This window comes from Galeopterus variegatus, unplaced genomic scaffold (assembly GCF_000696425.1).
Source record: "Galeopterus variegatus unplaced genomic scaffold, G_variegatus-3.0.2 Scaffold5315, whole genome shotgun sequence".
Taxonomy (NCBI): Eukaryota; Metazoa; Chordata; class Mammalia; order Dermoptera; family Cynocephalidae; genus Galeopterus; species Galeopterus variegatus.
The window spans coordinates 97,604-110,851 of NW_007731426.1; the positions used below are offsets into that span (position 1 = coordinate 97,604).

Genomic DNA, 13,248 nt, shown 5'->3' on the forward strand with positions numbered 1-13,248 from the left:
ACTAAGATCATAAAAAATAATAGAATATATGCACTCTGACCACAATAACAGAAGGAAATTTAGAAAATTAAAAAATGCATAGCAATTAAACAACACTGTACTAAACAAACAATGGGTAAAAAGAAAAATCACAGGGAAATTAGTGAGTACTTTGAAATAAAAATCAAAGTGCAACATATCAACATTTATAGGATGCAGTGTTCATGTAGTGCTTAATGGAAAATTTATACCAGTAAACATCTACATTAGAAATAAAAATCTCAAATCGGTAATGTAAACTTTTATTGTAAGAAAACTGAAAAAGAAAAGCAAACTAAACCAAAAGCAATTGTAGGCAGTAAATAACAAAGATTACAATAGAAATATATGAAATAGGGGAATTAAAAACAATAGAGAAAATCAACAAAACCAAAAGATGATTTCTTGAAGAGATCAACAAAATTTGCAAACCTTTATCTAGACTCACCAAGAAAAAAAGAGAAGACCAAAATTACCAAAATCAGAAATAAAGCAGAAACATTATTACATTGTCATTATAAGGTGTTTTTTATGTGTGTGTGTGGCAGTAAGATTTAGTTTTTTTTCATTTCTTAAAAATTGATTATGCATATTCCTGGGGTACAAAGCTGACCATCTGTGTCCAAAATATAATGATCAGATCCATACTATCATTATGGTCATTACCACAAATTGCCATTACTCCCAATGGTCCCCACCCAACCCCACCATGACCTCCCTCTGCCTTCATTGCATCCCTGCCAACCCAAGGTTAGCAGTCCAAAACACCACTGTGTTCTTTCTTTCTTTCCATTTTTCTCTTCTAGCTCAAACTTATAAGTAAGGACATGTGATATTTTTCCCTGTGTGCCTGGCTTATTTCACTTAACATAATTTTCTCCAAACTCATCCATGTTGCTGCTAATGGCAGAATTTCATTATTTTTTTATGGCTGAGTGGTATTCTATAGTGTATATGTGTTGCTTTGCCTCACAAGGATTTGTCACCTCTCTTCCTCTGTGTGACAGAGCCACAAAAGATTACTCAAAGCCCATTTCTTCTGAGCAGTGAGAAACCCCAAAGGGGTTAACCTCCCAGAACCCATAAGAGAGAGGCATTCCTTCCTTTGGGAAATTAACCACAAACTGGGGTTCTTGCCCCACATTTATTCTACAGACCAGGAAGTTACAGGAAAAGGACATAGGTGGGGTTTGGGCCAAGTATAGTTTAACAGTAGAGGCTGGTAACATTCAGTGAATCAAGCAAGGTGACATTCCATAATGCAATCTGCAAAGGTTAAGTTGATCCACCAACAAAAGCTTGATCTTAGCACACATTCTCTCTCCCTACAGCAATTTCCCTGTATCGTTACATATCAATCAGTAACTTGTCTGTCCTTGAGGCAGCAACCTTGCTGTGCCGCAACTCTCCATGTACATCAGAGACCCTAGCCTGAGGAAAGTTTCCTGTCTTTTGCAGGGTTAACATTTCTATATGTGATTTTAAGAAGTTAGGATAAACCTGAAACTTCAGGGGCTTTGGAGGCCCTGTGAAATACATTCGTTTCATAAATATTGGTGTATTCCACATATATATACGACATTTTCCATATCCAGTCATCCATTGACGGACATTTAGGTTGGTCCTACATCTTGGCTGTTGTAAATAGACCTGCTGTGAACTTGAGAGGGCATGTATCCCTTCGACATGATGATTTCCATTCCTTTGGGTATATACCTAGAAGTGGGATTGTTGGATCATAGAGTAGATCTATCTTTAGATGTTTGAGAAAACTCCATACTGTTTTCCATAGTGGCTGCACTAATTGCACTAATTCACAGTCCTAAAAACAGTGTAGGAGAATTCCCCTCTCTCCACATCCTTGCCAGTATTTGTTATTCTCTTTGTATTTTACGTAAGTATGTATGTACTTATTTATTTACTTTTTATTATAGCCAGTCTAACAGGGGTGAGATGATATCTCAAAGTGATTCTGATTTGCATTTCCCTGATGATAAGTGGTGTTGAGTATTTTTTAAAGTACCTGTTGGCCATTTCAATGTCTTACTTTGAAAAATGTCTGTTCAGCTCCTTTGACAATTTTTAATTGGGTTCTTTGTTTTCTTAGTGTATAGTTGTTTTAGTTCCTTGTATATTCTGGATATTAATCCCTTATTGGGTGTATATTTTCCAGATATTTTCTCCCATTCTGTCAATTACTATTGCACTCTGTTGATTGTTTCCTTTGCTATAAAAAAGTTTTTTTGTTTGATATAATCCATTTCTTTATTTTCAGTATGTTGCCTGTGCTTTTGTGGTCTTATTCATAAAATCTTTGCCAAGGCTTAGTTCCTGGACTGTTTCCCCTGTGTTTTCCATTAGTAGTTTTACAGTTTCGGGTCTTATATTTTTATTCCATTAAGTTTTTATTCCATTTTGTGTTAATTTTGGTATATAGTGAAAGGTGCTGGTCTAGTTTCATACATCTGCATATGGATATTCAATTTTCCCAGCATCATTTATTGAAGAGGCAGACTTTTGCCCAGTGTATATTCTTGTTGCCTTTGTTAAAGATTAGTTGGCTATAAGAATGTGCATTGATTTCTGGGTTCTCTATTCTGTTCCGTTGGTCCAGTGTCTATTTTAATGCTAGTACCATGCTGTTTTGGCTAGTATAGATTTGTAGTATAGTTTGAAGTTAGGTAGTTTTAGGCCTCTGGCTTTATTTTTATTATTTTCTCTTGGGATTGCTTGGGTATTTGGAGTCATTTGTTGTTTCATATGAATGCTAGGATTGTTTTTTTTTCTATTTTTGCATAAAATGTCATTGGAATTTTGATGAGTATTGCATTGAATCTGTTGAACACTCAGGAAAGTATAGACATTTCACAATGTAGATTCTTCCAATCCAAGAGCATGGAATATCTTTCCATTTTTTGTCTTCTTTAATTTTCTTTCATTAGTGATCGTGGTTCTCATTGTAGAGATCTTTCACCTCCTTGGTGAAATTCATTTCTAGGTATTTTATTATTATTATTATTATTTGGTGATTATTGTAAATGGGCTTACTTTTTTGATTTCTCTTTCTGTTAGTTTGTTATTGGAGAATATAAATTTATCTGAATTTTGGGCATTGATTTTATATTCTGCAACATCGTTGAAATTATTAATCAGCTCTAAGAGATTTTTAGGTTCTTCTATGTTTAGGATCATGTCATCTGTAAACGGGGATGTTTTGACTTCATTGTTTCCAATTTGCATGTCTTTTATTTCTCTCTCTTGACTAATTGCTTTAGCTAGTAGTTCTAATACTATGTTAAATAGGAGTGGTGAGAGTAGACATCCTTGTCTTTTTTCTTTTCTTAAGGAAGGAACCATTAGTTCTTCCCCATTCTGGATATTGGCAATGGGCTTGTTGTAAATGTCTTTTATTGTGCTGAGATCCTTTTCTGCTATTCCTAATTTGATGAGAGTCTTTATCATAAAGGGATGTTGAGTTTTGTTGAATGCTCTTTCTGCATCTATTCAGATAATCATGTTTTTTTTCCCTTGATTTTGTTGATGCGGTGTACCACATTTATTGACTTGCATAGGTTGACCCATCCTTGCATCCCTGGGATGAATCTCATCTGATTGTTCTGCATGAGCTTTTAGATGTGTTGCTGTATTCTGATTGCTAATATCTTGTTGAGGATTTTTGCTTCTGTCTTCATAAGATACATTGGCCTGTACTTTTATTTACTGTTTTATCTTTGATATGATCCTCATAGAATGAGTTTGGGAGAGTGACCTGTGTTTCAATTTTTTGGAATAGTTTGAAGAGAACTGGTATTAATTTTTCTCTAAAGGTTTGGTAGAATTCAGCAGGAAACCCATCTTATCTGGGGCTTTTCTTTGTAGGTATACTGCTGATTTCTGCTTCAAACTCTGCTTTTTATTGGTCTGCTCAGGTTTTTTTCTTTTCCTTCTTGTTTCTATCTTAGTTTTTATGTGTCCAGAAATTTATCCATTTCCTCCAGGTTTTCAAATTTGTTGTTGTATATCTCTTTGTAATAGTCTCTAGTAATTTTTTGGTATTTCTGTGGTGTCAGTTGTAATGTCACCTTTTTCATTTCTGATTTTTGTGGTTTGGGACTTATCTCCTTTTTTTGTTGTTAACATAGCTAATGGTTTGTCTATTTTTGTTTATCTTCTCAAAAAATTGTTTTATTGATCTTTTTATTTTATTTTATTTTATTTTGGCCTCTATATCATTTAGTTTTGCTCTGATCTGAATTAGTTCTTTTCATGTACAAATTTACGATTGGATTTTTCTTTTTCTAGTTCTTATAGCTGTAGCATTAAGTGTCTACTTGAAATCATTCTATTGTTTTTTTTTTTTTTTTGATGTAGGCATTTATTGCTGTAAAATTCCTTATAAGTACTGCTTTTGCAATATCCCACAGACTTTGACATGATGTGTCTTTATTTTCCTTGGTTTCTAGATTTTTAAAAATTTCTTGTATAATTTTTTCTTGGACCCATAAGTCATTCAGGAGCTTGTTATTTAGTTTCCATGTATTTGTGTAGAGTACTGAGTTTCACTTGTTATTAACTTCAAGTTTTAATCCATTGTGGCCTGAAAAGTTACTTGAGATTATTTTAACCATGATTTCAACCTTTTTAAAAATTATTAAGACATGCTTAGTAAACTAGCATGTTGTCTGTTTTGGAGAATGTTCCATGTGCTGAAGAGAAGAATGTATATTCTGAAGCTGTTGGATGAAATGTTCTGTAGTTCTAATGTTTAGTTTGAGTCCTCTGTTTCTTTGTTGATTTGTTTCCTGGATGATCTGTCCAATGATAAGAGGGGGTGTTCAGGTCCCCTACTATTATTGTATTGGGGTCTGTCTGTGTTTTTTTTTAGGCATAGTAGTGTTTGCTTTACATATCTGGGTGCTCCAATGTTGGGTTCATACATATTTATGATTGCTATGTCTTCTAACTGGATAGATATGTATATTTTTATCAGTGTCCTTCTTTTTCTCTTTTTATGGTTTTTGGTTTAAAACCTATTTTATCCAATATAACAATAGCTCCTCCTGATGTTTTTAGTTTCCATTTGCATGGTATATTTTTTTCCCATCCCCTCACTCTAAGTCTGTGTGCATTTTTACATGAGGTGAGGTAAGTCTCTTGAAGACATCATACAGTTGCATCTAGACTATAGATCCAATTCCTCAGTGTCTTTTGAGTGGATAGTTTAATCCATTTACATTTAGGGTTGTTATTGAGAGGTATTGCCTTACTCCTGGCATTTAATCACTTTTTGTTTAAATGTTTTTTAATATCTTTTGTTCTTTGCTTCCTCCTTTATAGTTTGTCTTCAAATTTTGTTGGCTTTTTTTTTTGAGTTGGTAAGATTTAGGTTCATTTTTTTTTTCTCCTTTGCATTTCTGTTTACCAGTGGGCTTTGTTCTTTCTTGTGTAATCATGGTAATGATTATTGGTTTTTGGATCCTCGATGTAGGACTCCCTTGAAAATTCCTTGCAGGGCTGGTCATGTGGTGATGAACTCCCACCGTTTTTGTTTATCTGGGAAATATACTATTTCTGCTTCGTTTATGAAAGTTAGGTTTGCTGCATTTAGTATCCTTGGATGGCAGGGTTTATTTTGTTGTTTTTTTGTTTGTTTGTTTTTTGTTTTGTATGTCATCTCATTTTCTTCTTGCCTGTAGACTTTCAGTTGAGAAGTCTGCTGTAAGTCTGAAAGGGGCATCCTTGTAAATGACTTGATGCTTTTCTCTTGGTGCTTTTAGGATTCTCTCTTTGTCTTTGAGCTTTGCCATTTTGACTGTAATGTATCTTGGAGAGGATCTTGGTCTGAATCTGTCTCGGGATCTTTGAGCTTGGATCTGAAGGTCTGTGTCTGTCCCTATAGCTGGGAAGTTTTCTATTTTTATATCATTGAATACATTTTACATGCCTTTCTCTTTCTCCTCTGCTTCTGAAACACCCATGACTCAGATGTTTGTACACTTGTTTGTCTTCTAGCTCTCTGAGACATTCTTCATCTTTATTTATTTATTTATTTATTTTTTTTGTGACTGGTAAGGGGATCACAACCCTTGGTGTGGTGTCGTCTGCACAACGCTCAACCAGTGAGCTCACCGGCCAGCCCTATATAGGATCTGAACCTGCGGCCTCAGCACTCCCAGCACTACAGCCTCCCGAGTGAGCCACGGGTTCGGCCCCCATCTTTTTTTAATTATTATTTTTTCTTTCTTTTTTCTGCCTGGGTTATTTCATAAAACCACCATGGAGTTCAGAAGTTTTTTTTTTTTTTTCTTTTTGCTCTAATCTGCTGCTTAAGTTCTCTCTCTCTCTCTCTCTGTCTTTATTCCATTAAATGAGTCTTTCAGTTCCAAGAGATCTGCTACATTCTTTTTAAAGGTATTAATCACTTTGCAAATTTCTTCCTTCATATCCTGGATATTTTTTCTTGTTTCATACTATGTTCTAACTGTACTATCTCATTGAGTTTCCTTAAGATAGTTACTCAGAATTCCTTTTCAGCCATTTCATGAGTTTCCTTTTCTGTAGAGTCTGGTACTTGAGAGTTAATATATTCTTTTGGCAGTGTCATTTATTTATTTTTGTGTTTCTAGTATATCTGTATTGATTTCTAGTCATTCAGTAAAACAGTTTCTTCTTCTATTACCTTGGAGTGGACTTTGAGGCGGAAGAATTCTTCCTCTTTTTCCGGGCCCCTCCAGTGACTTTCCCAGTGTCAATTAATTCAAATATGTAGTGGGCCACCTGCACAGTAGTCATGGCTGTTACTGCGGCAGCAAGCCATCCATGCTGTAGTAGAAACTGTGGTGGTGGCCGCTGTGAACCACATTCATGGAAGCTATTCAAGGTCTCTCCCTGTAGTAGCAGGCAGGTTTCTCCCTTCTGTGCAGGCAGGGCAGGACATCCATGGTGGGTGCCTGGGTTTTCTGCTTGCCCAGGGCCTCACTGGTGTCTGTAGTAGGGTTCCTGCCATCTGTGCATGTGCAATGGGGAAGTGGCAGTTGGTGCCCAGATTTTCTGCCTGCCTGGGCAAGATTTAGTTTCTTGCCCTTTCTAATGTGCATTTTTTTTTCTACCAGTGGGTTTGTTCTTTCTTGTGTGTTTGTGGTAGTGATTATACTTTTCAGATTCAAGATACAGGATTTCCTTGAAGATTTCTTGTAGTGCTGGTGATGTGATGAACACCCACAGTTTTTGCTTGCCTGCATAATACACTGTTTTTCCTCATTTCTGAAAGATAAACTTGTTTGGTATGGTATTCTTGGCTGGCAGTTTTTTTCTTTTAGTACTTTGAACATATCATCCAGTTTTCTTCTGGTCTGTAGAGTTTCAGTTGAGAAGTCTTCTGTAAGTCTGAAAGGGGCACCATTGTAAGTGACTTGATGCTTTTCTCTTGTTGCTTTTAGTATTATCTCTTTGTCTTTGAGCTTTGCCAGTTCCACAATAATGTGTTTTGAAGAGGGTCTTTTTAGGTTGAATCTTGGGATCTTTGGGCCTCTTAGATGGAGGTCAATTTGTGAAGATCCATGTCTGTCCCTATACCTGAAACGTTTTCTAATATTATTTTGTTAAAAAGGTTTTCCATGTCTTTATCTTTCTCTTCCCCTTCTGGAACACTGATGATATGAATGTTTGTGTGCTTAACTGGTCTGCTAGTTCTCTTAGATTTTCTTCATTATTTTTAGAATATTTTTTTATTGTCTGTCAAGGTTGTTTTAAAAAGACTACCTATAAGGTCAGAAATTCGCTCATCTCCTTGTTCTAGCCTAAAGCAGAAGCAACTGGTTGCATTTCTTGTTTCATTGAGTGAATCTTTCAGTTCTATGAATTCTGCTACTTTTTTAAAAAAAGGTATTAATCTCTTTGTAAATTTCCTCATTCATATCATTTTTTTTTCTCTTTTTAGTATGTTGTCTAACTGAGTCTTCTTGTAACTGAATGAGTTCCTTTCAGATTGTTCCTTGGGTTTCCTTTCTAGTCTTTTCAAGGATTTCCTGCTCTATAGGGTCTGGTATTTGAGAATTACTGTATTTTTTTTTTTTTTTGGTCATGTCATATTTTCTGGGGTTTTGTATTTCTAGTATCTCTATATTGATGTCTGGTCATCTGATAGAGTAGTTACTGCTTCTACCACTCTGGAGTAGTCTTTAAGGAGAGAGACATCCTCTTTCCATTCTCTGCTGGCGACTTTCATTGTTTCAAAGCAGTCGAGTAACTTGTGGGCCACCTGTAAGCTGGCTGTGGCTACTGCTGTGGTATTGAGCTACTTTTGCAGCTGCTGTGATTGTTGTGGTATTTTTGTTGTTTGTCTTGTGATTGTTGTGGCTGTGGTGGGCCATCTGTGTGAAACTGGTGTTTTCGCATGCTGTCTTCCCTGCTTCTAGTCAGAGGGGTAAGCTGCCCTTGGCTCCTACCTATGACCTCTGGCATTGATTTCTTGCTTGCTTTTGGGCAGAGGGAGCAGCTGCTATCAGCTTCTGCCTCAAACCCCAGGCATTGCTCTCCTGCCTGATTCCTGGTGGAGGGGGCAGCTGCCCTCAGCTCCTGAAAGATATATCTTAAAACAGTAAATATAATCAAGCACATGATGAATGAAAAATGCAAAATTGTGGTTATATTTGTTTGGATGTAATGAAGAAGGAACACAGAGGGTAATTCATAGCTCACACTCTATTTTTTAGTCTGGATAATCTGTTGTTAATATCTTATATTTGTATGGTATATTTGTCACAACTGTTGACCAATACTAATAAATTATTGTTAATTAAAGTCCATACATTACTCATAATCTCTTAACTTTTACTTTATGTACTTTTTCTGTTTCAGGATCTTATTCAAGATTTCACATTGTATTTAATCATGATGTCTCCTTAGCCACCTCTTAGTTGTGAAAGCTTCTTAGTCATATCTTGTTTTAAATGACTACTGTGGTTGGAATATGTCCCCTCTAAAATTCTGGTGTTGAAACTCAATGCCCAATGTAATGGCACTAAGAGGCGGGGCATATAATGGGTACTCAGACCATGGGGGTTCCTCCCCTCATGAATGGGATTACAGTCCTTAAAAAAAAGAGGCTTCATGAGTGTTCCTCCCCTCTGGAGGATGTGGCAACATGGCACCATCTTAAAAGCTGTGAAGAGCCCTCACCAGACATGCAAACCTGCCGACACCTTGATCTTGCACTTCCCAGCCTACAGAACTGTGGGGAAACAAATTTCTATTCTTTATAAATTATCCAGTTTGTGGTATTCTGTTACAGCAGCACAAATGAGCTAAGACAATGACCTTGGGAATTTTGACCACTACAGGTCAGGTATATTGTAGAATGTTTCTCAATTTTAACCTTGATCATCAGGTTTGGAGTAGTGTTTGTCAGGTTACTATACTGCAAAGTTATTTTTGAATTTTCATACCATACTCTTTGGAAGGAAGTAATTATGTGCAATCCATACTTAAGGACTGGAGAGTTATGCTCTACCTTCTGAAGAGCAGAGAACTTAAATAATTTATTTGGAATTTTTCTGCATGGGAGATTTGTCCATTTTCCCCCATTTGTTTATCAATTCAGTTATTTGTTTGTATTAGTATTGACCCATAAATATTTATTTTAAATTTTGTTTGATAATCCAAAAGTATTTATTTTTTTCAAATTTTCCAGCTTTGGACATTTTAAGCCCTTTCGGTTGTCTCCTGTGTTCCTTTGAGAAATATCCATTATTGTAGTTTTGTTTATTTATTTATTTTTAGCAGTTAATTTGTGGCATTATGAGATTATATAAGCTTACCCTGTATATTTCCTGCCTCAGTACTAGAATCAGCAATTTTCCAAGGAAAATTGGTGAATAGTAGTAGAAAACATGATCTGGTCTAGGTGAATTTTTACTAAAGTGTAGCAATTGCTTTTAGCTTTCTCAGGTGATATGGCAAAGAATATGTATGAATGTATACTGACCTGTGTATATATACATATCTATATCTGCATTTAGTCAGACTAACTCCACTCATTTATTTTTTTAAACATTTATTTGTACATATTTGCAGGGTAAAGTGTATTATTTCAACACATGCATATACTGCACAATGGTACAGTAGGGAAGATAGCATAGTTTTCTATCCATTCATCCACCATTTTCTTTCTCTCCCTGACCCCCACCTCCACCTCTGGTACACATTATTCTACTCTCTACTTCCATGAGAACCACTTTTTAAAAATTTATATTGTACATATGAGTAATATCATGCCATGTTTGTCTTTTTGTGCCTGACTTATTTCACTTAACATGATGGTTTCTAGTTCCATCCATGTTGCTGCAAATGATAGGGTACCACGTTTTTTAATAGCTGATCAGTATTGTGCTATGTACATACATCTCTGTTTATTTTATTCATCTGTTGATGTACATTTAGGTTGATTCCATCTCTTGGCTATTGTGAATAGTACTGTGATGAATGTGGAAGTACAGGAGTCTTTTTGATATATTGATTTCATTTTCATTAGATTTATACCCTGTAGTGGGATGGTTGGATCACAGGCAAGATGTATTTTTCGTTCTCTGAGGAGCCTCCATGTTGTTTTTCATATTGGCTGAACCAATTTACATTCACACCAGCAATGTAGGAGAATTCCTTCTTCTCCACATCCTCACCAGCACTTATGCTCTGTCTTGTTGACAATAGCCATTCTAACTGGAGAGAGATGATATCTCATTGTGGTTTTAATTTACATTTCCTTGATGATTAGTGATGTTGAGCATTTTTTCACGTGCTTGTTGGCCATTTGTATGTCCTTCTTTGAGGGATATCTGTTCAGGCCCATTGCCCATTTTTTAATTGGGTTACTTGTTTTCTTTTTGTTGTTGAGACATTTTAGATCCTGAATATTATCCCTTTGTCTGATGTGTGGTTTACAAACACTTACTCCCATTTTATAGGTTATCTCTTCAGTTTGCTGACTCTGTCTCTTGCTGTGCAGAAGCTTTTTTGTTTGATGTTGCCCAATTTATGTATTTTTGTTTTAGTTGCCTGTACCTTTGTAGCCTTGCTCAAAAATGTGCTGCCCATTCCCATTGTGTACTGTTTCCCCTAAGTTTCATCCTAGTAGTTTCATAGTTTCAAGTCTTAAAACAGAATGAAGTACGAAAAGAAACAATCATTTCAATACATGCAGAAAAAGTATTTGATAAAATCTAACATCCTTTCATGATAAAAAAAAAAAACATTCAACAAATTAGGAATAAAAGGAATATACCTCAACACAATAAAGACCATATATGACAAACCCACAATTAATATCATGGTGAAAGGACAAAATTTTCCTCTAAGATCTGGAGCAAGACAAGGATGCCCACTTACCCCACTCTTATTAAACGTAGTACTAGAAGTTCTAGCCTGTAAATAAGGAAAGAGAAAGTGATAAATGCATGCAGATGATAGAAAAGGAGATGCAGATGACATGATCTTACATATAGAAAACTCCGAAGACTCCACCAAATAAAATTATTGGAAATAATAAATGAATTCAGTAAAGTGACAGGATAGAAAATCAACACACACAAATCAATAGCCTTCCTGCATACCTACAGCAAAATAGCTGAAGAAGAATCAAGAAGTAATCCTATTCGCAATAGCTACCAAAAAATAAAGTAAAATACCTTGGAGTAAATCTAAGAAGGGAGGTGAAACACCTCTACAATAAAAACTGTAACACACTGGTAGAAAAAATTGAAGAAGACATAAATAAAAAGATATCCTATGTTCATGGTTTGGAAGAATTAACATCATCAAAATGTCCTTATTACAAAAAGCAATCTACAAATTCCTTATCAAAATACCAGTGGCATTCTTCACAGAAATAGAAAAAAATGATCTTAAATTTTGTATGAAACCAGCAAAGATCCCATATAGCTAAAGCAGTCTTAAACAGAAAGAGAAAATTTGGAGGCTTCAGACTACATGACTTAAAAATAGGCTATAAAGCTATGGTAAGCAAAACAGCATAGTTCTGTTTAAATACAGACAAACAGACCCATAATAAAGAATAGAGATCCCAGAAGTAAACCCACACACTTACAGCCAACTGATTTTTGACTAAGATTCCAAAAATATGCAGTGGGGAAATCACAGCCTCTTCAATAAATGGTGCTGGGAAAACTGGATATTCAAACGCCGAAAACTGAAAGTAGACTCCACTCTAACCATACACAAAAGTGAATTCAAAATGGATCAAATACCTAAATTTAACTCCACCAATTTCTAAAGTTATTTAGGACTTTGGGACTTGTTGAGAAAACGGTGGACTAGAGGTGCCCCAGGAGAATTTTGCCCACAGAAGAAGACCAAAATTGGGCCACTGCCACCCCCACTACAGTTGCCAGAGCCATTGTTCAGTCTCCAAACTGTCATCTATTGCAGAGCAGCTCCCCACAGAGTAGCAGTCCTGTAGGTGGCCCATCAGTGCAACTACAAACTCAGCAGACATGAGGGAGGTGGCTATAACTAATGCTGCCATTGCTGCCACCATGAGTTAATCCTGCTGCTGCCCAGGACACTGCAGATGTGAAGGAGGCGCTTGTAGCTGCTAGCACCACTGCAGCCACCATGAGATAACCCCACTGCTGCCAAGGACTCAGCAGAAGCAAGTGAAGCAGTCGCAGTCACCAGCATTGCTGCCCCCAACAAGAGGTAGCCCTGCTTCCACTGTGGGTACTGCAGAGGTCAAAGAAGCAGGTGCACCAGGTGGTGCCACTGCCACTGCCACAAGGCAGACCTGTTGTCACTGCAGACATTGCAGCCAAGAGGGCATTGTCTGTAACTGCCACTGCTGCAGTAATTGCCACCAATGGCACCACCAGGTAGTCACCATTGTCGTGTGAGCACCCTGCAAATATTGGAGCCACCACTGCCATTTGGGAAACCTGTCAAAGCCAAAACCACAGCCACCAAAACCACAAAGGCATCCTGCTATCACAGCAGCAGCTACAGCAGTCATTGCCACTGTGCAGGTAGATTGCTGACCAGTCTACTGCATTGACACAAGAAGAGTCAGCAGAGCCCAGGAAATGAGGGTAATAGAAGCAACTGCTCTATCAGATGAGCAGACATCAACATAAAGAGACTAGTAATAAAAGCAAACAAACAAGCAAAAACAAGAAAATATGAGTCCACTAAAGGAATACTATAATTTTCAAGAGCCTGATC

The 13,248-nt window shown here is 36.5% G+C and overlaps 1 pseudogene; it reads right to left on the reverse strand.

Annotated features, from left to right (window-relative positions):
- LOC103604655 overlaps positions 1 to 13,248 on the reverse strand; it is a 68,508-nt pseudogene that overhangs the window by 13,132 nt on the left and 42,128 nt on the right.